We start from the raw sequence: 25508 nt of genomic DNA, 5'->3' as shown, positions 1-25508 counted from the left end.
GCAATCTGCAGCTTGTTTCAGGTGCTCTGCTCCTCATTGAGACTCCCAGTTCCAAGTTTTACTGCGGGCAAGTCAGAACCTCATTAAGAGATACTAACTGTTTGGACCGACATCAGAGGCCATTGCAACGTTCTTGGCTGCTGAAAGAGCAGGATGGGGCCTGGCACTGCAAGGTAATGCCTTTTATGGGGGGCTGGGGGGGGGAGCTCCAGCCTGCCACCTCCTCCAGCAGGTCGGCACTCCTCCTTCCAAGAAACTCCCGATTGCGAGGATAGATTTCAGCCAGCGACTAGGACCGAAGTAGACTGGCAAACATATTCAAGAGCAATGGGGTGGAGGCTACAGGAACTCAATGGCAGAAACAAGTACCAGGACAGGGAAGGAACCATTTTCTTGTCTCTCGCGGAGACGTTTTCCTTACATCTCTTTCCTACGGGGGGGCTTCCTGGGACATGCAGCAGTGTACTAAGTTGTCGCATAAAATGACTCAACGGTGGCACAATGGGTTAATGCGCCTGGCTGTTAACCAGAAGGTTGGTGGTTCGAGCCCAGCCAGGGATAGCTGTGGGCAGGACCATTATTAGAAACTCATAGATATATAAGCTAATGGCCAAATGGCATCTTCTCCCCCCCCATGTGGTTTATTATTAAAATTATAATTATTATTACTATTAAAGGGGGGGATCTCAAAGCAGCTTGCAAGACATTAAAGCATCAAATAAAACAAGCCAGAATAAAACAAATTCAGGCTTCAAGGAATTTTTTTCAGATGCTTCTTCCAGTGATAGTTTGCTCTCCCCAATATTTACCTAGTCAATTTATATAGCTGCCCCATAGAGAAGAAGTACTGTAGGAAGCCGGTGGGGTAGTGCTTAAGAGTGTCGGGCTAGGACCTGGGAGATCAGGGTTCAAATCCCCACTCAGTCCTGAAGCTGACTGGGTGACCTTGGAGTCAGTCACAGCCCCCTAACCTACCTCACAGGGTTGTTGTAGAGATTAACTGAGGAAGTGGGTGAACCATGGACTCCGTGGAGAAAATGGTGGGATATAAATTGCAATAAATAAGCTATTTTGCTTAGCTGCTGGAGGAAGCTGGAGGGGCCAGCCAGATGGAGATCTCCATTTGGCCACAATCAGTCCTGCTCCAGTTGCAAAACACATCTGGCTAATTTTGACCACTGTTCCTGCATTGCCCGGGGTTGGAGTAGATGGCCCTCAGCATTCCTTCCATCTCCATAATGCTAGCATTGTAGCATCATTTCACAAGATATGGTTGTGAATTTCTGTACCCATGCCTCCTGCTATAAAGGTAACCCAAACCGCAGTTATGACCCCTGAAACTGTGTCGCGCTTCTACCCACATACAAGAAAGTAAGCCTAAGAGTCATTTCATCACCCCCGCGGTGGGAGCCCCAAGGCTGGCAGTCCAACTGGTAGTGCTGACCCCAGAGAGGGCGAACCTCCCCAGCCCAAGCTTTGACTCCCTGCCCAGCTCAGGAGATAATTGTGGCCGCAGCAAGCAACCTTGTGCTCCCTGCATTCAGGCACCTATTGGTACAATTAATCCCAGCGACATTCTGAACAGCTTCACAAAGGCCTCTGGAGAGAGCGCCTTTGTCCGGGACAAAAAACCGCCTGTGGCAGAGAACATGAGGTTGCACTTTTCCCGCTGACATGCGGGGTTTTTTGCAAATGCAAAAGCATCAGGCACACAGAGCGACAGCATAGTTGGGGGGTCAGCCCCTGTGTGCTTCCCTGCCCTGCAAAGCTTCCAAATTCTCACCAATCTTCTTGCCTTTTGGAAAGAACCTTCATCGTCCCCAATCTCCAAAAAAGTTGCACACTCTGGGGCAGGGAAGGCAGCTGTCTTGGTAAGAAGTTATCAGTGTTTATTGATGAAGGGCCCATCACGATCCCTACACTGCCAGGATGTTTCATGCACAAAACTGCAAGCTGTTGTGCTTTTTTGCGGGGGACCTAGACGATTTATCCTGAGATAACTCTCCTGTTGCAGAGCAGGGGCCGGGAGTGTCATTTGCCTCTGCAGTCGGAACCACAAAAATGTCGTCATGAAAATGAGATTCCTCACTCACTGCTACTTACTGACAGCGCTATGCAGAAAAACTTGTTGAGTAAGTGTCGCAGGAACCAATTGGACAGTGCCCATGACAGCAGCAGTATTACCGTATTTTTTTGCTGTATAAGACTCACTTTTTCCCTCCTAAAAAGTAAGGGGAAATGTGTGTGCATCTTATGGAGTGAATGCAGGCTGTGCAGCTATCCCAGAAGCCAGAACAGCAAGAAGGCTCGCTGCTTTCACTACGCAGCGATCCCTCTTGCTGTTCTGGCTTCTGAGATTCAGAATATATTTTTTCTTGTCTTCCTCCTCCAAAAACTAGGTGTGTCTTGTGGTCTGGTGCGTCTTATAGAGCGAAAAATATGCTAAGTCTCCTCCAACCAGCCTTCACCAATGGAGCCTTCACCAGTTATGTTCTAATAGCTCTTTTAAGAAGGTTTTGAAAAGAGTAAGAGAGAGAAAAGATCATTTTCCAGAGGTGGAGTGCTCATCTAGCTCCACTTTATTTTTGAGAAAAGGGAAGGCACATTTGCCCTCTCACGAAGTTACACAGAGACTGGCACCGCCTCTGCCAACCTGGTGAATTACAGCCGATTTGGATTACAATTTTCACATCCTCCACTGATGGGAGATGCAATCAAGAAGAGCAAAATTTTGGCCAAGACTGGCTGGACACGGCCCCCGCTGCCTTTGAAACCAGCCGTTCTCCCTCCGTTTTCCTACTTTTGTTAAAAAAAAAAAAAGCTGAACAAAGATGGCGTTTGCACTGAAGGGTGCAACCATCTTTTGGCTACAAACACAACTCAGGTGTGTGTCTCCCCCTCACCTGGCTGAGGCGAGTTTGTGCCTTCCATCTACAAGGCCGCCAAAGAAACATCACAGAGCCTCCCTAATTAAAAAGAGGGAGACAGAGACCAAAGTTTGGGAGTGTATACTTCATTATCACCATTCCAGTTCTGCCAAAAGGAAAACTCACGGCCAGGTCAACCCCACCTTTGTGCACTTCAAAGCCCAGACACGCTTGCTTGATAATGGCCTCAAAAAACAGCTTTGAAACGAAGCAGCAGAGAAAATGGGACTTTTTATCTCTCCCGCCCCCTCACCTCCAGCTGGACACCTGCCCCACCTCAACTGCTGGCAAGAGGAATGAGCCCCTGCGCCTCTCAGCTTAATAGAAGAACCCCTCGCCTCTGACAAAGCACATCTCATGAAAGATTCAGAAGGGCTGCGCGCTGCGGAAGCGGCCATAACAGGTTGGGGGGGGGGGGCAGAAAGGCAGCGAAAGAGGTCTGAGCACCAAGCCGTAGGACCCGTTGCAAGATGCAAGCAAAGCCCTTCATGTCGTGGTGGAGAAGAAAGAGGACAAGAGAAAGCGCTGAGAGCTCAGGATGTGCACATTTCATGCGCTCCCGCCTGGCACTCCCCAGAGGACCGGAGCTGTCAGGGCAAAGCTATTCCAGGCCCACGAAAGGCCGTGACCCATGAACGCCGTCTCTCTGCAACGTTTCGGAAAAGAGGGGTCCTGGGAAACCCATCCGCTTGCCACTTTTAATGCGCCGGCAGAAGCTATGTGCCAGCTCCCCCTGCAGGAGATCAGAGGCGGCTGCAAGTCAGGCTGCAAAGTGGGCAGTTTCGTTCCATGCTTCTTCTTTTTGGCTTCCTCCCTTCGCTCACCGCTCCCCCCCCCCCCAAAAAAAAGAAAGGAATTGGCCTACAATTTCATAACTCAGGATAATTTTCTTTTTTAAAAAAAAACAACAGCAGCAGCAGCTAGCATTTCATACCCTCCCATTACACACCTTAAAAAAGAAAAAGAAAAGAAATAAGATTATTGGTTTCTTCGCCGTATAAAATATACTTCTGCAGAAAGAAGCAGCGCTGAAGGTCGTAAGTGAGCTGTCGGAGGGAGACAGGTAGCTTGTCAAAGCAATGCGTTTGTCAATACAGAAAACCTGTCTGCTAATACGCCTCACTTAATATTGCGGTGTGGAGCTCACACACACCCTTCTCCTAAAGCCAAACTTTAAAAGAGGGCTTGGCTATTCCTAGCTAAAGCAGCTGATAAAATTTTGATTTTCCCTCCCCCACCATTTGTAATTGTCATTTCTCTCTTTTTTAAAAAAACAACAACAACAGTTTGGTTAACATTAACATTAAATCTGAATGCCCTGTTAACGTTACACAATCTCTTAACACTGGACTAATTACTTTCTATCAAAAACATTGCAACTGAACTCTTTTAATGTAAACAAGAAACTAGGGTTTTTTGTGGGGAGGGGAGGGAGGATCGGGGAAATCATCTTTTTTGAGACCAGCCGCTTCATTAGATTTGTACAGCGCTGAATGAGCATCGCCGCCGTGAACGAAAAGAAAAAACAGAAACACAACAACTCTTGCTTATGCGCTATGACACACAAGCCTCTGTGACACAATAGGCAGGCGGCTGTATTATTATGATGGGCTGGAGATTTTGGGCTAAGGACAGACAAGTCATCACAGGCACTGGAAGCCAGGGAGTAGGAGCCAGCTGCTGCCTTCAGGAGATGAGGAGGAAAAGGATGTCCACTAGGCCACACCTGGGTGGTCCTGTATATTCAGGTTTGCATCCTCTCTGCTTGAGCTCTGCAATTATCTCCTCCTTAATTTGTATGCGCTCAGCTGGGACCGAGTCAATGGGACTTAGAATCATAGAAATCTCAACCAACTGCAATGCAGGAACTTTTTTTTTGCCCTATGGGGGGCTCAAACCCACAGCCCTGGAACTGAGAGCTTCATGCTCTACCAAGCGAATTTTCGTTCTTTCTTTTCCTTTAAAAAGAATAATAATTACTGAAATCTTTCAACATAAAATACAATCAGGATCAAAGTAGTCTACAATACAGGAATATTTAAAAGGACCAAAATATATAAGAGTAAGAGAGAGAAAAAGGCAAAAAATGGGAAAATGTACCCATAAGGCCCTTCACCATATTAATATTGTATGCATCCTGTCATCTATCCACATACATTTTTGCCAAAAATGGGTCTCGAACCCACAACCCCGAAACCAAGAGTCTCATGCTCTACCAACTGAGCTATCTTTCTTTCTTCTGCAAGTAGACATGCATGGTATTGCACGCCTACAGAGTTCAGAAGTCTTCCCCAACCTGGTGCCCTCCAGACATTTTGGACTACAATTCCCAGCCTCCCTAAGAACTGCAGATGAAGGACGGTATACAAATTTAGCTAATAATAATAATAATAATCTATAAACACAAGATCATTTCTTTTTCTTTTTTTCACCTGTCGTGGCGCCCTGTATCCCTAGTACCATCCATTCTGGAAGGTTTTAGGCCTTTTGAGTTGCCTCTAAAAGCACAGATAGCAGTCTTCAACCTTTTTAGACCCAGGAACCCAGTTTATCTGCATTAGGGGGCCCATTTCTTAATCTCTCAGGCTGCATTTGCTCCTGTGCTGCAACCCACCTTTGGGGCAGGTCCAACCCACCAGTTGAAGACCAGTGGATGAGAATAAGGAAAACCTTTGGACTATTAGCCGATTTGTGTGGCTGGGGTGGAGAGAGCCACAGAGAGTTATGTAATACGAGAGAAACAACCCAGCACACAGCCACCCAGAAGTAACATTGTGAAAGGTTTGGGTTGATCAATAAAGGGTGATGTGCTGCATTGTGTGTGTGGAGTCACTTCCAGTTAGCATCCTTATAAGGCTCAGCATCTTAAAGGGGTGAGCAGTTATCCAATAAATAAGTACTGTGTTTTTGGATGCATCCTAAAAGTTGGTAAAAAACAACAACTTCCAGATTCTACACGCAAAATTATACAAAGCAATACTCTCCTACATGGAACAAAATGCTCTATTAAGTTTTGACATAACATGCTCTCTTCTGGTCAGATTAACCAATTACTCTGCCCCACTGTGTAGGAAACACAAGGGGGGAAAGGAACAAGCATTTAAAACAGGCTTTTTTTCCTCTTGAGAATTAAACCCATCCACACCAAGTCTGAGCTAGTCTCTAGTCTGCTTATCCCTAACACAGAATGCTAGAAGATGCACAGAGCCCAGGTAGGGCACAGATTTGACCCATAAGGAAGAATCTGGGGTAAAAATTGCAGACAGGAGACAAGGGACCTTTTATATGCAGAACACAAGCTTTGCCACTGAGTTATGCCTCTTCCCCAAATGTTCTTGACAGCTGGCCTCCCCTAAATTATTTTTTATTCTTTAATTATTTATTAAATTTGTATACCGCCCTATATGTAGATGTCAGGGTGGTTCACAACATAAAATTACAATCCCAAAAAACACAAAATGAATGATAAAATTAAGAACAGAAACAAACCAATAATCCACAACACATTTCAAAAGGGCATTGGATGTCAATCACATACGCTCCAACATTTATCCGATGAAAATAGCGACGTCCTATTCCATAATGATAATTTTACTATTTATACCCCACACATCTTACTGGGTTGCCCAGCCACTCTGGGCAGCTTCCAACATATATAAAAACATTTTTTAAAAAATATTTCCTATACAAGATTGCCTTCAGGCAGCTTGGGGGTCGGATAACTCCATACCCTCCAACATTTCTCCAATGAACATAGGGACAACCTAAGGAAAAGTGGAACATTCTGGGATCAAATCAGAAACCGGGATGGCTTCTCTAAATCAGGGATGTCCCTGGAAAATAGGGACACTTGGAGGGTCTGCAATCAGCCAACGGCCTGGTGGAAGAAGAACGTTTTTGCCTGGCGCCTAAAGGGATGTAATGAAACCGCCAGTTGAACGTTCCATAAAGGAGGAGCCACTGCAGAAAAGGCGCGTTCCTCTTGTGGAGGAGGCACACAAAGAAGGACCTCAGAGGATGACCCCTGGGTCCAGGTTGGTTCTTATGGAGAGAGGTGGTCCTTGAGGTATTTCCACTCTCTCCATATTCTCCTCTTCTGGTAATATAAAGCCCAGTTTCCAAAATAAAACTCTGAGCGATCCCTATCACAGCTTCATTGCAGAGTGAATTCCTTCCTCCCTCCGCATTTCGGGTATCCCTCCATGCAGGACCACCAGGGAAAAGTCGCAGAGTCCCAGGCTGCATCCTCACCACCGACTTGGCTCACGGCCCGAGCCAAGCACATGCAAAATAGGCCCCAACTTGCACTCACAGCCTAAGCGCATGGGTAGGTGGTGTTTATCCAGACTGCAGAGCGGCATCACTCAGCAAGGAAGGCGTGAGGCCTCCCTCCCTTCTCGACAACACATACCATCAGACAGGTACTTGTTATACGGCAGAGCAACTTTTGCAAAAACAACCGGAGTGGGGGGAAAGAATCCATGCTGCTTGGGAGTCCTGAACCACTCCTTAGAGAGGGAGGAGGAGCAGGAAGGTTCGCTTGCAAACCTTGTTAACTGTGGCAGACAAGCTGAGCCAGGGCTGGTTGGGAGAGCCTAGAGAAAATACCTCCTCCTGCATTTCTTAGAGAAGTCCCTGTTTGGGGGAAGGAGTGGCAGAAATTCATAAGCATGGCTCCTCCAGCAGGGCTAGGGAAGACCCCTCTCTGAAACCCTGGGGCCTGAAGCGGTACTGCCAGTATTGAGTTTGACAGACTAACCTATTGCCAACCCCAGAAGGCGACTAGCTAGCCCGAGCAACGACTGCAGGAAACAAAAAAGACTTAGAAAGCTCCAGAGTAGGGCTGTCTGTCATCTTCTTCAAGTCCATGGGGTTCCACAATGGATTATCTCCCCACCCGCCCAATCTTCTTAAAAAGGACAAGCTGCTAGTCCTCAGTAGTAAGGCAGGTAAAGCAACAGACCTCCATGTAAGCCTGCACTGATTTGTAGGGAAAGCAGACATTCGTCCACACTTATCCTTTAGTCTCCTCTCTCTCCTTTGTTCCTGTCTGCATTTTTTTCTCGAAATCAGGATTCTGCAGAAACCCAAACTTTGCAGAGTGTGTGCATGCAGAAAACAAGCCGAGCCTGCACAACATTCCTCGTTTATTTGCACCATCTCGTTTTCAAACCAGAACACACACACACACCCTGTTTGTCGCATGCCCATCCTGCTCTTCCACCAGAGAGCTCGGGGCAGTTTATGTGGGGTTGTCCCTGTTCTATCCATGCAGCTGCTCTGTGGGGCAGGTTGGGTCGAGTGTGAGCAACTGTCCCAAGGCCACCCAGTACGCAACACATCTGAATGCAGATCAGAACCCAGGTTTCTCTGGTTGATGGTTCCAACGCTCTAGGACAAGGATGGGGAATCTGGAAACATCTGGAAAGGCCACAACTCTCTTCCACCCCAGCTAGCTCTGGGATGATGGGTGCCACAGATTAGATGAAATCCTTAAAATTAAGCCCTTGCTAGCTCCCAGCAGCATTGCTGCCCAGATGTTTATGTTCAGTTACACACACTGTGCTATTTGTCTGCACGCAACTGGTGGATTCTTAGGGACGCAGTGCGCAGACCATCGTTTCACTTGCATGTCCCACCTGGCTGGAGACATGTGCATGTTTAAGCATGTTCCTCCTAATCATGTACCACAGTGGAGATGAGGCAGGCAGAAGGCATTCAGTCAGCGCACACTGCAAAATGCAAATGGATCAACATTTGCTGAGTAGGCAAATGGCACAACTCTGTGTTGCTTCAATACCTCTGACCCGGATGATTCCGCACACAGGTAAGCAAGTCTCAGCTGTTCGCACAACCCTACGCATACAAAGAATCCTAGAATTTTAGAGTTGGAAGCGTAATCTTAGTCCAACTCCTTGCAATGCAGGAATCTCAGCTAAAGCATCCATTAACAGATGACCATCCAACCTCTGCTTAAAAAGCTCGAAGGAAGGAGAGTCCACAACCTCCTGAGGGGGTTTGTTCCACTTTCTAACAACTCTTACTGTCAGAAAGTTATTCCTGAAGTTGAGACAGAATCTCCTTTTTTGTAACCTGAAGCCATTGGTTCGAGTCCTGCCCTCCAGAGCAGGAGAAAGCAAGCTTGTTCCATCTTCCATGTGGCAGCCCTCAAGATATTTGAAGATAGATGGCTGTCAGATCTCCTCTCAGTCTCAAGCAGATGTGCCTTCTCAACCCCAGATTTACTCAGGTTCTCCCATGTGCGCATACTTCAGACACAAATGCATGTGCATTCTCAAAGCAACATGTGTGCCCAGATGGCGTGAAGACTCCAACATCTGTGCAGGGCTGGTGCCACACCTGCAAGCAAGCCAGGGGTGAGGAACCTGCAGCTCTACAGGTGTTGCTGAACTAGACATTTCCACAGCATCTTCAGGTAAAATAGGAATTTGTCCCTTGTCTGAAATCCTGAATAGCCACTGCAGTCAGCTAGCTGTGCCAATGGTCTGATTCAGCTCAAGGCAGCTCAGTCGGTAGAGTGCGAGACTCTTAATCTCAGGGTTGTGGGTTCGAGCTCCACGTTGGGCAAAAGATTCCTGCACTGCAGGGGGTTGGACTAGATGACCCTTGGGGTCCCTTCCAACTCTACCATCTCTACTATGTAGAGTCGTACCTTGGAGGTTGAACGCCTTAGCTCCCAAACAAATTGGCTCCGAGAAGATCGAAACCCAGAAGTGAGTGTTCCAGTTTCTGAACGTTCTTTTGGAAGCCAAATGTCCGGTGCGGCTTCTGATTGGCTGCAGGACGTTCCTGCAGCCAATCAGAAGCCACACATTGGTTTCTGAACGTTTTGGGAGTCGAACCAACTTCCAGAACAGATTCAATTCGACTTCCAAGGTACGACTGTATGTCCCAACAGCCCCAGCCAACTGGGCCATAACTCAAGCAAGGATGATGGGACTTGAGAATCCAGCAACACCTGGAGCACCACAGATCAGCCGCCCCCTGACCTAAGCAGAGCAGGCACGTGTCCCTGACGCAAGTTGCATCCTTGTCCCATTTTCAGATTTTTGCTGACCCGCATCCGACTCAAATGCTCCACCTGCAGCATGGGAAGATTGCGGCTTCATTTAGAGTCCCAAACAAAGCCAGCATTTCAAAGCAGCCTCTCTGCCTCTCTCTCTCTCTCTCTCTCTCTCTCATCATTGCTTCTCATATTACAGAAGCGCCTAAAGGCCCCAGCTCAGGCAGAGCCCCATTATAGGCAGACAATGAGCGCTGGTCCTTGCATCCAACTCTTTTAATTACAGGACAATAGGCAGAGGGAAGAAAGCGAAGGTGGATTAGTAGCTGCTTTGTGAGAGGGACAAAAAAAAAAAAAAGGAACTATGTTACTTGTCCCAGGCCATGCTAGGAGCAAAATGGGAAGAGCCGGCTGCTAGAGCAAGCATAATAAAAAGATGAACAGGTGAACCACCTCTTTGCTTGGATCCTCAGCATCAGGACCAGAGGCTTTTTCAGCCAGAGACACTCACATTTCCCCAGGCATTTTCCAGATGTTTTAGGCTACAACTCCCATCAGCCCCCAGCCAACATTTGGTGGGAACTGTGGTCCAATATCTGGAAGGCAACAGGTTGGAGAAGGTTGATCTGATTTTGGTCAGTTCTTAACTTATGCTGAAGTTCGACCAACCAACCAACCAACCAACCAACCAACCATTACACCTTTTATTTAGACAGGCTTACACAGTCAAGTAAAGTCTACCTGCTGCTCAATATCTCATGCACATATATTTGCACTAATTTGTATTTCGACTCTTTTACCAAGAATTCTAATGCATATTTTCATTTCACGTAAACTGCTTTTATGATCTGACAAATTCCATCACATAAATAAATAAAACAGAGGGCATAATGACACGTTACGCCTGGGATCATGTGAGTGGCACCCACAATCTAACACTTCTTTCTCCAAAAAGCAGCCAGTAGAACAACTCAGTCTGGATGCAGGCTACAGCACCAGTCTGGAGTTTAACACTTTACCAACATCAGGTATGGGGCAACCTTTGGCTCCCAGCTGTTGCTGAACTAAAACTCGAATCAGTCAAAGAATTGTAGAGTTGGAAGGCACCCCATGCAGGAATCTCAACAAGCGGTCCCCCATCCAAACTGAAACCATACTGGACACTGCTTTGCTTTGCAAATGTGCCGGCAGATTTATTGCTGCACCAATAAATCCTCCAAGGCCAATAATGATAGGAGCTGTAGTTCCAATGCCTGGAGGTCCACAGGTCCCCCAAAGCTGGCCTACCTGCTGACTTCCCCAAACTGACCACCCAAATATATGGGCAGAAATATATAATGGCATCAGGACGGGAGAGGTACATTTGCTTGAGGAAGCAATGGTTGCCTCCCTCTCCTTTGCAAGGAAGCCTTGCTCCAGTACACCCACACTCATGATTGCAGCTGCTTTTGGGAGAAGAAAATTACATCAGAAGTTCCTCTCGCAAAAGTCCAGCATAACATGTAACTTCGCCCTTTACTCTGGTTGTAGGGTGCAGCACGGCTGTTAGTTAGAATGAATGAGCTATGAGCCGGGACACATCCTGATCCAAATTCATGGCAGACACAAACTCACTCGCTCATGGGGAGGGAGGAGGGAGAGAGAAAGAAAGAGCTGCTTGCCTGTCAGTAACACAGGGATAATTGTGGGTTGCCTTTCAGGGTTGCTGTATTGATTTCCGAGATAAAACCAAGCACACATACATAAGAGCCTTGCTATATCACACCGAAGGCCCAAACGGTCCAGCATCTGCTTTCTACAAGGGCTGGCCTGATGGTGCCCAGCAGAAGCTTGAAAGCAGGACCTGACCACAACAGCAGTCTCCCTCATTTGCCCCCCAGCAGCTGGTTTCCAGAGGCATGCAGCCTTTGGATCCTGGAGGTAAGAGTACAGCCATCGTGGGACTAGTAGCCGCTGTCTGCCGGAAGCGAGCCAGCAATAAATCACACAAAGCACATGAAGTTAACTCTGTATTGCAAGAAACAAGGTCTGCTTGGGAGGGCCAGGCCTAATGAAACCAGCAACTCTTCTTCTTCGGTGGGTCTTGCCCACAGCTGCCAAAGTCTCCTCCTCTGCTGGGTCTTTCCCAAGCAATCTGAGACTTCGTTGGTGTGGCTGCCTTTGCTCCTCCCGCTTCATACCTCTCCTGGTCCTGGGAGACCAGGGGGCAGGGGAGCTGGTTGCAGGAGATGAGCAGACACCCTGGGTTCTTCACCAGCCTGACTCATCTCTGTCTCTTGACCGCCCTCCCCTTCTGCTTCTGGACTGCTCTCTGCCACAGTGTCCCCCTGCTCACTAAACCCTGTTGCCTCTTCAGCTTCCAACACCTCCTCCTCCCTCTGACCACTCATCATCATCCCACCACCACTTCCTGGGCTCTGAGCCTTCTTCCCTTGGGGGTTACCCAGCTGGTTCCCCCGACCATTCCTCTGTGTCCAGCCAACGCGTGACATCATTGATAGCTTTAGCCTCCATAAATTTGCCTAACTCTCTTTTAAAGTCACCTACATTGGTGGCCTTCTTCACGTCTTGTGACAGGGAATTCCAGGATCTAACAGTGCCCTGTGCAAAGCAGTATTTCTTTGTTCATCAGTACCCCTTACCCGCTTGCAACCCACTACACCCTCTGAAAGCCATTTTTTAATGAAATGGGATGCTTTCTGCAGGAAAATGCAGGTACAAGAGAGGTGCAAGGGAAAGGGCTATGGGAGAAAATTACAGTATCATAGGAAGTATTATTGTTGCTGTCAGTGTCAAGGTAAAAACAATTGCTGCTGTAAAGAAGCAATTTCTGCCACATAAGCACAGGGTCTCTAGGGTGCATCACCTTGAAAGTTTGAGAGGAGCACGGTTCATATATTTTGTATCAGCTAAAAGCTGGCCCCAACACGGCTCCCATCAGCTCCAGCTGTGTCGTGTCATGGAACATCCACAAACAGTCTAACTTCGGAGTGGGAAGGGCTGTTCAAAAATGCTGCAAAAATAGTGGACGGATGTGGGGAGACTCGTACATGGGGCATGGCAACAGAGTGTGCACACACTGCTGGTAGCCTGAAGGTGGGAAAAGCAGAGCGCAACCCAAGTGACAAGGGGTCTAGGGCAATGAAATGTGAGGGGCATCACAGCTCAGAGATGGGGGATATAAAGTAGGCAAAGTGATAGTAGCAGGGATTTGAGGGAAGAGTAGATGGCTGCAGATGTCAGAGGGGTGTGGGGACTTGAAAGAAATGCCAATGAAGAAAGTTCCACATAGGTCTTATCTTAGGACAGGGGAGGGACCTGCTCTTAGGACAGGGGAGGGAGCCAACCTGCTCCCTGGGAACAGGCATGTCATGCTGTGACTTTTAGGGTAGTTTTCTGTTAAAAACGACCCCGAGAAGAAATCCAACATGGGAACACTACCAGCTCCAGAAAGCCAGCGTGAAAACAGAAGGTCTCGCAGGGCTTTGAAGCCCAAAATATTGTGCCGCCCTCCTGGGAAGTGACCCAGGTTGGATGCTGTGCCAATGGCAGAACCAGTAGAGAGAAAGGAGGCCCAACTCACTTTCTCATGTCAGGATTTTCTTGGGGTGAAAAATAACTTCTAGCAGAAAACTGTGTGTTAATAATACCAGAAAGCTTCAAGCACAGCAGGCGCCCGGAAAATCAACGTCTGTTTGGAGGGCCCCAATTGGTACCTTGGAAACCACAAATTAGCAGGATGCTGGGTACAGTATTTGATTCTCGGCACATCCAAGACCCCAGCATGCGTCAACTCGAAGCCGTCCAACTCCTCTCCCCACAGCAGCGAGCCACGCCTGCGCAGACACGGTGCGGCACTCTCTGGCTGCCATTATCCATTTTGCTCAAGGAGCACCGCGGCCGCCATTTTGGGCTCCTTCGACAGCTCCGGCAAGAATTCGAGGAAAGCGAGAGGACCCAAAATGCACGGCTCTGCGGCGACTTCCTTAAGGCAAATAACTTTCAGGTGGCTTAGCCGTGCATGGACCCCAGAATCTGCAGCGAGAAAGTCTTACGAAGAATGTTTTCTGCGCACATAAAATGTCCAGGAGCAGGCACACCTGCCTCGTGGCCACTCGCTTCCCGACAAGCTCCTCCTCAGTGCTGAGGGAAACACGAAGCCCGGTTCTCGCTCACCTGCCATGGCCTGCACACTTGAGAGAGTCGGGTTCCAGGGGACGCTGTCTCCCCTGCCATTCCCTTCTTACTGACCCGTGGCTCTCCCTGCTTGACCTCCCCACCACCTCCGGCTCATCAATCACAGACTTCCCTCCGCTCAGCGGGGAAGGAGGGAGGGGAGATGTACATTCGCCTTGGTTCCCGGTTCCCCCTCCTCGCCAAGCAGCAAAGGGCCTCCCGGGCTCCAGCAGGCAAGCCGAGGGAACAGAGCGGCTTGCAGTTCTCCTCATATCAGGAATATCCGTCCAGCCCTGCCACCTCCTCTCTTGTCCCATCTGCTGAAACCGTGCGGCAAAATGTCTGCAGCGAGGGACAAAAAGCCGCCGTTTGGCTTCTACTTTGTCACAAAGCGGACAAAAACACAGCGCTCAGCAGCTCCAAGCCACGGGTCTTCCTCGCCAATTTAAATCGTCACAGGGTTTTTTGCGGCCCACCCTCAGTTTCTTGGCCTCCCCGCCTGCCGCGTGGAACCCGGACACGCCGTACCCAAACTCCCACACTGTTCTTGCCAACAACACTCAGTTCTCTGCTGCCTTTGGGCTGGCGCATGGATTTTGTCCCAGCCAAACCAAACTTTCAGTTTCAATCACAGCAACGGCACCAGCAGCCTGCATTCCGCCACTCTCTGAATGGCAAGGGCAGCAAACATGCTGTGACGCCACAGCAGTTTAGCCAATGGCTTTGGAGAGGGGGGAGTCGTGAGCCTGTGTCTGTTTCTCGAGAGAAGGGGGTAGCTGATGTCTCCCATACAACTCCTGTCATCTTCAACCATTGCCCAGGAGGGCTGAACCTGTTGGGAACTGTAGTCCCAAACCCCTGAAAGGCACCCACCCAGTTGGGGAAGGCTGCTCCAGAGGCAGTGAGAAACCACCCCTGTTCCTCACATACAACAAGCACGTTTTTCTTCCCTCTGCAAAACAGTGAAAAGAGCTCAGCAAGGAATGGGGAGAAGGGCCTCATTCTGATCTGGTGGCAACACACAGGTCATTGGACTGGGATTTCTTGTTCTCTCTCATTTTAGAAGAAATGTGTGGCCTCCTCTTTTCAAAGCTTCGAAAAAGAATATTGGAAGGCATTTAAGTGAGCTGCTTGCAGTATTTATAGCTATTTTTAGCTTTTTATAATCTTTGCCGGCAGTCGTGTCTTTGTACTGAGTAGTTATCCTCATTAATGGTTTTCATTGTTAAATCTAGATTTGTTTCTGTTACCTTTGTTCCCAATTCTTGTAAAATATTTATTTCTTTTGCTTTCTTTTGAGTTACCTTGAGAACCCAATTTGGCGGGGGTGGAAGGATATGAAGAGAAAAAAATCCTATAGGAGGGTTTGTGTTTTAGGAGGGAGGGAGCCCAGGCCGAAGATTCGTCACCACTGATCTATGAGCATTACCCAAGAAGGAGCTAGATAACGGCAACCAAGTGACCTAAAGATGGAGGATTTGTGGGGATTTTCCTCTCCTAAGCTAAGGAGGTTGGGGGGAAGTCATGGCAAAGGGTCATAAAAAGTTATTGATTGATTGATTGATTGATTGATTGATTGATTAAATTTGTATGCTGCCCTATATCCGTAGATCTTGGCGCAGTTCACAACATTTAAATAACAATATAAAAAACCCACAAAACACATTGCCATAATAAAAACAGAAACAAACCAATAACTCCCACCTCCACAGCAACATTTAATGCAGAGAATACAAGAACTGCCCTCTCAAGGAGGCTTTGTCCAAAGATAACATCTGGCAGTGCAACCAGGATGGGCAAAAGGAAACTCTGCAAAATAACCGAGAGCCGGCACAGTCCGTAAGCCTCACCAGTCTTCCTCAACCTGGTAACTTCCAGATGTTTGGGCTACAATTCCCATCAGCCCCAGCCCAAAACATCTGGAGAGCACCGGGTTTAAGAAGGCCGAGCTATGTTAAAAGTGAGGTGCACAGATTTTTAATGCATAAGCAAGTCTTGCAAAGTGCTGCCCCACGTTCACAAATATGTCTATCGGAGGTTTATCTGGCCATGGTAGCTAACGTGGAATCTTCAGACACAAAGTGGGAATATTTCTAAATACTGGCAAGCATGTAAGGAGAATGCATTGTCTTTATGCCCTGTTTGTAGCATTCCCGGCGATATCTGATCAGTCAATGTCGGAACCAGGATCCCAGACTAAGTGGACCTTTGGCTTGACCCAGCGGAGCTCTCTGCGAGTGGCATCACTCAAATCATTCACACATAGTCCTCATTCACACCAAACATTTAAAGAACTTTTATGCCACTTTAAACCACCATGGCTGTCCCCCTCCCGCCAAAGAATTCTGGGAGCTGTAGTTTGCTACAGGTGGTGAGAGTTGCTAGACCATCCCTATTCCCTCACTGAACTACAGTTTGCACAGTTCCCTGTGAAGAGGAATTGACTGTGAAACCACTCTGGGAATCGCAGTCCTATGAGGGGATTAGGGGCCTAATAGCAGTAGGAGTCTCAAAAAGAGATGGAAAAATTCTGGAAATTTTGAAGCACTTCCCCCCCAGCCTTTCCAAGGAGGAAAACCAGAAAATTGGAAGTACCGTAAAGTTGGAACATGCGATACTTTCCTTCTTCACCAAACCTGAATTTATAATGCATAAAGATCTTCATAGGGTGAATTTTGAGCGAGTAGTACGACATTTTTAAAAGACACGCCCCTCCTTACAAAGCCACATTCAAAACTCCTGGCATCCTCCAAAGAAGCCCAGGAATTGTAATTTTCCAGGAGTTCTGGGAGCTGTAGCTCTATGATGGGAAACTACAGTTTCCACAGTTATTTTTGTGGGGCAGGGGGCAGCAAGGATGCGCTTCAAATGTACACGCACCCAGGGTCCTGATGAACACCAAAATTGCCAGCAGCTTCACAAACTAATTTGTGTTCACACAAAACAGCCAGGCAAAATGAAGTTCTCTCCTGCCCTGCCAACCTCACAGCAGCGCCCGAAGTTGTGGGTGGGAAAACCACCTTTTCCAGTTCCTTTTCCAGGTTCTTCTCCTGGGAGGGGAGGAAGAAAACAAGCGGGGGGTGGGAAAGTAAGCGAGAGAGATGTGCCAGGAGAAGAAGACGACTTTTATCGGAAAGACTTAGCCCCACAGACAGAGCGGCTCTGAAAGTCAACAAATTTAGATGGCAAGCACATGGCCCCCCAAAACAGCCCTTTGCCAAAATTTCCCTCCCTGTCCCGCGCCTGGGGCAGTTACCCGAATCTCTGAACGGCCCTCCGCTCACTTCCTCCCGACGTGCGAACGCTAAACCCATCTGGAACTGTTTAAACCGAAATATCCTCCTCTTCCCCCCCCCCCAAATAAACTCTCCAGCCCAAACTCTAGATTCCTCCGAAGTTAAAACAAGCAGAGAGAGAGAGACAGAGGGAGAAGGGGCAACGAGAGAAAAGTGCCAGGGCCTGGCTTAATGGCGCTTTCTCTCTCCCTCTCTCCCCCACTTTTCATTTTCAGTTTAATTTCTGCGGGACTAGGCTAAATCTGTCCCTGGCAATTGGTCAAACCCGACACGTTTTTCTCGTTAATAAGTAAAGAGGGGGCCTCGGGTTCCTCGCCGTCGGTGCGTGCGGAAGACGCACGCGCTGCCACCCCTTCGACACCTCCTCTGCCTGCGCTGCCAAGCAACTCCAGAACCAGAGTCCCTTCCTTTCTCTCGTTCTCCAGGGGTCAGAGAGGCAACGAAGCCCCTTCCCCTCCTGCCGGAGCAGGCAAGTGCTTCCCCCAGCAGTCTCAGCCAGAGCAAATGCTGTAGAAAGAGGTGGTTTTGGGACAGGACTTCAGCAGCGACCGGAGGGCCTCTGTCCAGCCCTTTTTGAAGTGGCGAAGGAGAGAAAAAACTGTTCAGAATCATAAAGATAACCCTCTGAGTCCTTGGGCAAATCCATGCAACTTCAGTGTCAAATTCAACCTTCCGACACACAAACACACGCAAAAAAACCCACCAAAACCCCAGAGCTGGCATGCATGCTGTCGATTATAAACCCGGCCGAAGTTCCTACATGTTTCCTACATTTCACATTCCAAGGTGGGGGCTGGGGGGGGGGGAAACAGGTGCAGGGGAAAGCTGCAGGCTCCTAGAGACACAAGAGGAGGAATAACACAAACACACACAAACAAAAACAAGAAGCCCATCACACACACCAGAGCAACAAGAGGGTTCCGAAGTGCTGGGCAAACAAGCGACACGGTGGCCTTAAGGAAGCCATGGGGCCTGGACTGACTTTCACAGCAATGGGGAAAGGGTCTGAATATTGTGCTGTTGCTGATATTTTCCTTGCATGGAATCACACTTCCAGGTCCTTGCAAACCTTTCCATCTTTCCCCTGCAAAAGTGAGCATTTGAAATGTCCTATGTATCTTCAATAGCCATTTGCATTTTTCTGTTGTGAACAATTCTGGGATCTTTGAATGAAGGGTAGTATACATGTTTAAATTAATAATAATAATAATAATAATAATAATAATAATGCTCATTCTTTCTTGTATCTCCACTGCAAGCCTGAAATGCAGCTCTTTTTTAAACAAAGGAGCAGGTAAACCCTACTACACAGCAGCGCTCGCTACTAAGAGGTATCCAACACAATCCCTCGAGTTACAAAATTTCAGCGGCATGTCTGTGCAGGGAGCTTATATCACTCCAAAAACATTGCTCAAAGGGGCCTTGCTCAGCCAGGCCCAGATTTAAGACCCATTTTCATCTTATGCACCACCCAAACAAAGCCATGGCATCAAATATGCACACACAAATTCCAGCTGAATTTAGCAGAGGGGTTTGAGAAGGATCTATTTAGGCCAAGCTCCATGGCTGGCAGATCTCCCATGCTGAAATGGAGGATAGTTCACAGAAGCTGCGGGGCTATGGCGCTAGCTCCACCTTCTCCAACCTGGTGCCCCCTCCAGATGTTCTGGACTACAATTCCCATCATCCCCTGCCATCATGGCACAGGTGATGGAAGGGTGGCAGACTGAGGAAGGAAGCTCTAGCGTTCTTCCATGGTGCCAATGCGCTGCCCACAAAAGAACAGACCCAGATTCCATCTGAAATGTGCACATGCAGCTGTCATGGCCAACACTTCTTCTCAAACCCACCAGAGACATGCAACTTCTCTCAGACGGCAACCAGGCACAAGGCTACAAGAAACTACTCCTTTCGCCCAAAGTTGCTGTCTGTCTCTATTCCACAACCGTGTAGCAGGCCCCCTTCTGCTGCAAGACATGCCCCACCCCAAAGGATGCAGGAGAGCAGGACCTTGAGGACGGTGAACAGATTCTGCTTTCCAGCCACACGCTGTGCAGTATTAATTATGGCAGTCAATCTAGCCACCATTTTGACTCCTCCACCTGCCAATAGCCTCTAATGAGAGGCCCAATCGTTACACTATCTTTTGTTCCCCGGATGCGATCTTTGTGGAGTCACAACAACCTGCTCCCTCATTAAGGCTGCATCTCCACATAGTGGCTTTGTGGAAACAAGAAAGCTTAAGCGAGGGAGGGCCGCCATATTTGCAAGCGGAGACACATGTAAACACACAAACGAAAATGCCCACACGAGATGATGCCCCGTAACACGGGACAATATGGTTTGGGGATTCCGGTTTTATGGATGGGAATCCCTCAAGTTCTGTCCAATGGGAGAGCTTGGTCTTAAGTGAAAAAAACTGGACATCTGACCAACCAGTCTACTTGGCAAAGAGGGAAGAATCCCAAAATGGGGGTCGGGGGGGGGGCAAAGCAACACAAGCGCTGTGCCTATGTGCTGTGGCTCCAGAACCCTCTACTCCATGCTCCCAGCTGGAGACAACATGGTTCCCCGCACATGCGCGCTGATGCCTGCCTGCCCCCTTCGCTCATGCTTGGCACCACAAGGAGAAGCTGAACCTGGAAAAACCAGTTTGCGTCGGCACCACAGGTAAGTAAAAGCGGGCCTGGAAGAAAAACACAACACAGAAAACAACACGTGAGCCCGTGATTCAGGTTCCTTGGGATGTTTAATTAAAACCTGCCGAGTACCCAGTCGCCAGCAACCGCCAAAACCAGCCTGCGGGAAGAAAGGGGGAAACACAACCGAATATTTCATGCACGATGCCAGCCTTGACAAGAACTTTAAAAAGGAGGAGGAGGAGGAAAAAGCCCCAAATGCCACCGCAAAGGGTGCTTGGGCGCGAATCGTCCGGCACTAGGGATTCCCCACCATTAAGGGAAATGGAGGGAACATAGATCATTTTAGCTCAAGAGAGTCAGCATCATGATCAGCCTAGCGCTTGCCCGTGTAGCTCGAGGTGAAGCTCAGTTAGGCGCCGAGAAAAGAAGAAGATGAGAGCAAGGAAAGTATAGAAAGTACAGAGAACACCGTCCCGGGAGGGGGGACCCTCAGAAGTCCACGCAGCTCGTCTTGTAAGCTTGCCCTTGTCGCCAATTAGCCGGCTGCTCTTCTGGGCACAAAGGAAGAGCCTCTCTCTCCCCCCCAGAAGGATGAACCAGCTTGCAAGGAATGGGAGATTTAATGAGCTCGGCCAGAGCTTCCCGAGTTCTGTGACCAGATTCCCCTCAGCCTTATCCTAAAGCATCAACAAAACAGCAGGCCGAGCGTCCCCGCCGAGAGAGGAGGCAGTTCAGTGAACTGTAATTAAAAGAAAGCAAATCTCGCTCCATCAGGGAAATACCTGGCAGCGCATCTATAGAATCGGGAGGGGAGAAAACGCGACGTTGCACGCGGACGCACATCGCGCTACGTCAAAACATGCGCCTAAATACGTGCATTGTGCTACACTAGACTGGGAAGCCCACTGCCACAGAAACAAATGCACTATAGAATTCAGCGCCAGGCTTTATAGAGCTAAAATGCGCCTCCCAAACCAGCCCCCATCTTCGCTCAACTCAAGCAAAACTTGGGAAAGGATGAACAAGCTTCCCTCCTGACCCACTTAATGCCACAAGCATCCCCACGCTCCACATTAAACTAACCTGAAACAATCTCTCCCACCACCCAGTTCTGGATTTGCATTCACCTGCATGGGCTTCACCCCCAAAGAGGTGGTGATGGTGGGAAAATCCACTTTTTAAACTGCACCTTTAATCGCTAGCGTAGCGGTTAAAGGGTCTTATGAGATAACTTTTGGGCATTTATGTAGTGGCCTTATGGAGCTGTTCTGCAGCACAGGGAGTTGAGCGTAAACCAAAATGCAGCCCCCTCCGATTTCCATTTGTCCCCAATATCCTCCTTCTCCTCCCAATGTCTCAGCAAAGAGTTATTCATTTACCCAGTCCTGGGAATACAGGGGGCGGAGGAGCCCTTTGCAAAAGTGGAGAGGTTAATTGTGCCCCGAATCCCTCTGTGCAGAGACCGGGTGCAAGCTAGCCAGGACAAAGGAAAAGGAAACCCTCAAGGTTTTGCAGGGACAGGAGCTGTTCTTGCCCGTCTTGCCCTTACAGAGTTTGTGCCTCTTTGTGCGCAGGTGAGCAGGCAAGAAGAAGAAAAAGAACCTGTCCTTTGCCATTGTTCCCAAACCAGTATTATTAATTCCTTCCCTTGCGCTCAGCCGGGGGGGGGGGAGAAGCACAGGGCATCAGAAGCACTAAGAGGTATAGAAAATGTGATTTAATGCAGTTTAAATTAACGGCGTATCGTTTTTCTCTCTCTTTCCAGCAGAACAGGAGTGGGATGGTCCCAAGCAAGGGAAGCAGCAAAAACTGAGCAAAAGGGAAAGAAGAGAAAGCTTGCATATTCCAAAAGCGCTCCTCCTTCCCCTCCTGCGCTCTTCGGCCGAGCAAGGGAAACCTATTCCCGCGGGGCCTCGGCTCCCCAGCCCAGCTCGCCTCTCTTCGCGTTCAAGTGCCTTTGCCAGAGAAAGCCGCCGCCGTTGCTTCTGGGCCAGAGCATTCCTGCTCCGGCAGGCTGAGGCGCTGCTGAACCAGAGAAGAAAAACACACTGTAACTTCAAACAGACCCAGCACGCTTGCACAGAAATCTGGGGGAAGGAACCATTTTCTTCCCAGCCCTTACAAAGCCCTCTGTGACTCGCTGCTGAAAAGCAGGCTTCTCCACACACACACCCCCTTCCACCGCTCTCCTCCTCGGCCCCTCGACGTCTCCCCTTCTGCGCTCCCTCGCAAAGAAACTGGACTCTCCACCAGGCTCCCGATAGGTCAAGCCAAGTGGAGCAGCGGGGAGGAGAGGGGAGAAGGAGCACAATTGAACAGAGTCGTGTTGCATTTTTTTTTTTAAAAAAAAGCCCAGACACAAGTCTAAAAATGTGCTCGCTCACACCCCAGCCGACCGCAAAATCCCAACTCTCACGGGTCAGGACGCAGAGGTAACAAAACTAACTGGGAGTTACACATTTCTGGCACCGAAACCTGACAGGGCAGCGCGAGGTGGCAGAATCCCCGGTTACTAGCAGCTGCGGTTTATATAGAGTGTGCGCATATGGATTTATTGCTGCTATGGATTTATTATTAGCACTAAAGTAATGCATACACTAGATTTACAGTAACTGCTCAAAAACGGCACAGTCTGCATCAGGAAGCAGTTTTTTTAAACAGCATGGGGAGGGGAACCACAACACAATGTACGTATTATTTTTATTTTTTAAGTGAGAGCCCCCGCCCAACAAAAAGGGAATGTAAGAGCGCATTCCTGGTGATCTTAAGGGTCAAGCGACCCTGATTCGCAGAGTTAAGTCACAACATATGCCGCACACGCCACTGCTCGGTTTACACGCAGCCCAGCTGGAACAAAAGGCAGAGCAGGAAAAGTGCAGGTTGAGAAGCCAACTCTCCAACCCACCCAAGAACACGCCCCGCGGACCCCAAGCAAGCGCCCCGCGGCACGAAGCTGAGACGCAAACTCCTCCGTCTGCAAGGTGGTGCTCTTTTTAAATACACACACTTAAGGGAAACAGTTAAAAAAGGAAAAGGGGGAAAGTGTTGCCATTCCTGAGCAAGCCTTTCTATAGCCTCCCATTTGTTCTTCGTTTAGGAGGTTAACGGGGACCTGATCTCCGTGACAAGCTGCCACCCCATTTTCTCAAGCAGGACAGGACAAAGACGCATTGATCTACATAGGCCTGACAATCTCAGCGGGAGAGAACGGAAGAAACTTAAGGAAAACACCTGAAGTGTGGAGCGTGGCGGACACTGTACCCATGAAGCACACCAGGTCAGGGAAATCAGAACACCAAGACGACAAAGAGAAGGTAGGCAGACTTGCAGAACGCACAACACTGGTTTTAAGTCTTGTGATGTGTCCCCTTCACAAAGCCAAGATATCTTTGTGGGTTTGGAGTGGTTTCTGATACAATTTGGTGACATGCCTGGGCTGTCCCCATCTGGACAAATGGAGCTGCATATATGGAACAGGAAAAAAAATCTATCCCTCTGCAGGAATTTCCAATTCAGTGTAAAAGGCCCTTGTTCTCCAGGAGTTAAATTATCTTGGAGAAAGGGGGATATTCCACGAAGTGGCTGCCTGCCTGTGTTGATGCCTCGCCTTCCAGCTGAGGCAGTTCCCAAAAAGGCGGAAAAGCTCCAACCTTGTTCTGCACAAAAGGAGCCAAGGTAATTTGGAAGGAGGCATGTTTCTTGAAAATCTCAGAAGGAGCCAAAAAGGGTTCCTTACACACACACACGTATCCTCCCACCCCTTCTCTTTCTCTCTCTCATTTCACCACAAACCCAGCGCCTTTGCCATCCCAGCGAAAGAATGTGCCTGTGAAGGAAAACTTGAAGCCAGCGTCAAACAGGGGAGAAGAAGAAAGGAAGTCAAAAGCATGTTTTGTATCCTAGAGAAGCGATGCTGAAGCTGGCAGGTTTTAAGATCTGATGTATTTGGGGAAATTCACAGGAGCTACTTTTAAAGACACAACTTCCATATTTGTCTGAAGGGGAGGCTGGGAGGTAGCTGAAGAAATGAGGCTGCCTATTAAGAAAATTCCCCAGCACTGATTTTTGAGAATGTGTCACATATGTCTGCATTCCAGCTTCTGTGCTGTTCTTCTTGTGCATGCTGAAAATATGCCCCCCCCCCCTCTTCATTTTGACAAGATTCAGAACACAAAGGGCAAGATGAACCAAGAATTTTCCTGAGCTTGCTCAAAGGCCCAACACCTTTTCTCTGGTGGGACAAAAGCTCGTGATTCCCACGCATTTGGCAAAATGACTAAAGTTAAAACTTCTACCAGAACTGGAAAACAACCAGTTTTCTCTCCTCTGGTCTTGCAATTCAACTGAGTTGCAAGCCTTTCGTCCTGGTTCTTGAACGCTCAACCTTTCGGCGAGGCTAAAGAGACCATTTCTGGCCTTCAGGACTGAGGGGTTGTGGAAAAGCAAACTTGAAATCTGCCTACACCCCAGTGGTGTAGCGTGGGTTATCAGCACCCGGGGCAAGGCAAGTAATTTGCGCCCCCTAACCCATGGATTTGTGCCCCCTAACCTGTGGATTTCCCTAACCCCCAGATGCTGCGCCCGGTGTGGCCGCCCCCCCTGCACCCCCCACGCTACGCCACTGCTACACCCAAAAGGAACATTAATGTTTACTGTTCTTTTGCTGAAGATAGGAAGTATATGGGGGGAGATTCCACTAGAATACAAACCTCTCCATTTCTGCTAAAATTGTGCTTTATACTAAACAGAAGTATCATTTGGGCTTAGGGCAGGAATAGGATACTCAGGTGGCTCCAACAATTTCTGCAGACTCGGAACTTTTCAGTGAGACATCTATGCTGTGAAATACAACAATTACGGTAAGCCACTACTCTTACGTGTGAGGCTCTCTTACAGAAGGAACTAATTTTAAAACAAACTCTGAACTTGGCTTTTTATTTTTAAAGTCTACCATGAACTGCTTCATTTCACAGCTTTGCTTTTCTGATTAATGCAGGCCAAGTGACAGAAGTGCCTTCTCTGCCACCCCGGGTCCCAATCTGAAGAAAACAACGTCCTGCTCCCACAGCCAGAAGAAAGCCGTCCAAAGAGCTGAGAAAAGAATGCAATCCCATATTCTGAGCTGCAAAGGTCTAAAACTCACCTGCAGTCAAAAGCATGGCGAACTTAGCAACTTTATGGATAGCACCTGACAGCTCTGAGGATCTCTTCTCTCTCATCTGCCACTTACAACACAACCACCCTCCAAAATTTAGCTGAGCCAACTCTCTGCAACCCACACAACGGGGGAGCAAGGCCAAGGCAGGCCAGTTGACCGCCAGCTTCCTTCGCTTGCCCCCCAATTTCGAAGCTGCTGGTGTCATAACACAGGACCTCGACGTTAAGCAAGGGTGGTGGCCCTATCTAACACCACGGTTCAGAAAGTGGGGGGCGGAGGATCTAA

At 48.5% G+C, this 25508-nt stretch overlaps 1 protein-coding gene across 2 annotated transcripts in view; it reads right to left on the bottom strand.

Moving 5' to 3' along the window:
• The window catches only part of EPHB3 (EPH receptor B3), an 83133-nt gene that overhangs the window by 56036 nt on the left and 1589 nt on the right, over nucleotides 1-25508 (bottom strand). The window lies entirely within an intron of this gene.

This window comes from Podarcis gaigeae (assembly GCF_964106915.1).
Source record: "Podarcis gaigeae genome assembly, chromosome: 5".
Lineage (NCBI taxonomy): Eukaryota > Metazoa > Chordata > Lepidosauria > Squamata > Lacertidae > Podarcis > Podarcis gaigeae.
The sequence above is the reverse complement of the archived record's forward strand: the minus strand, read 5'-3'. Positions and strand labels throughout refer to the sequence as shown.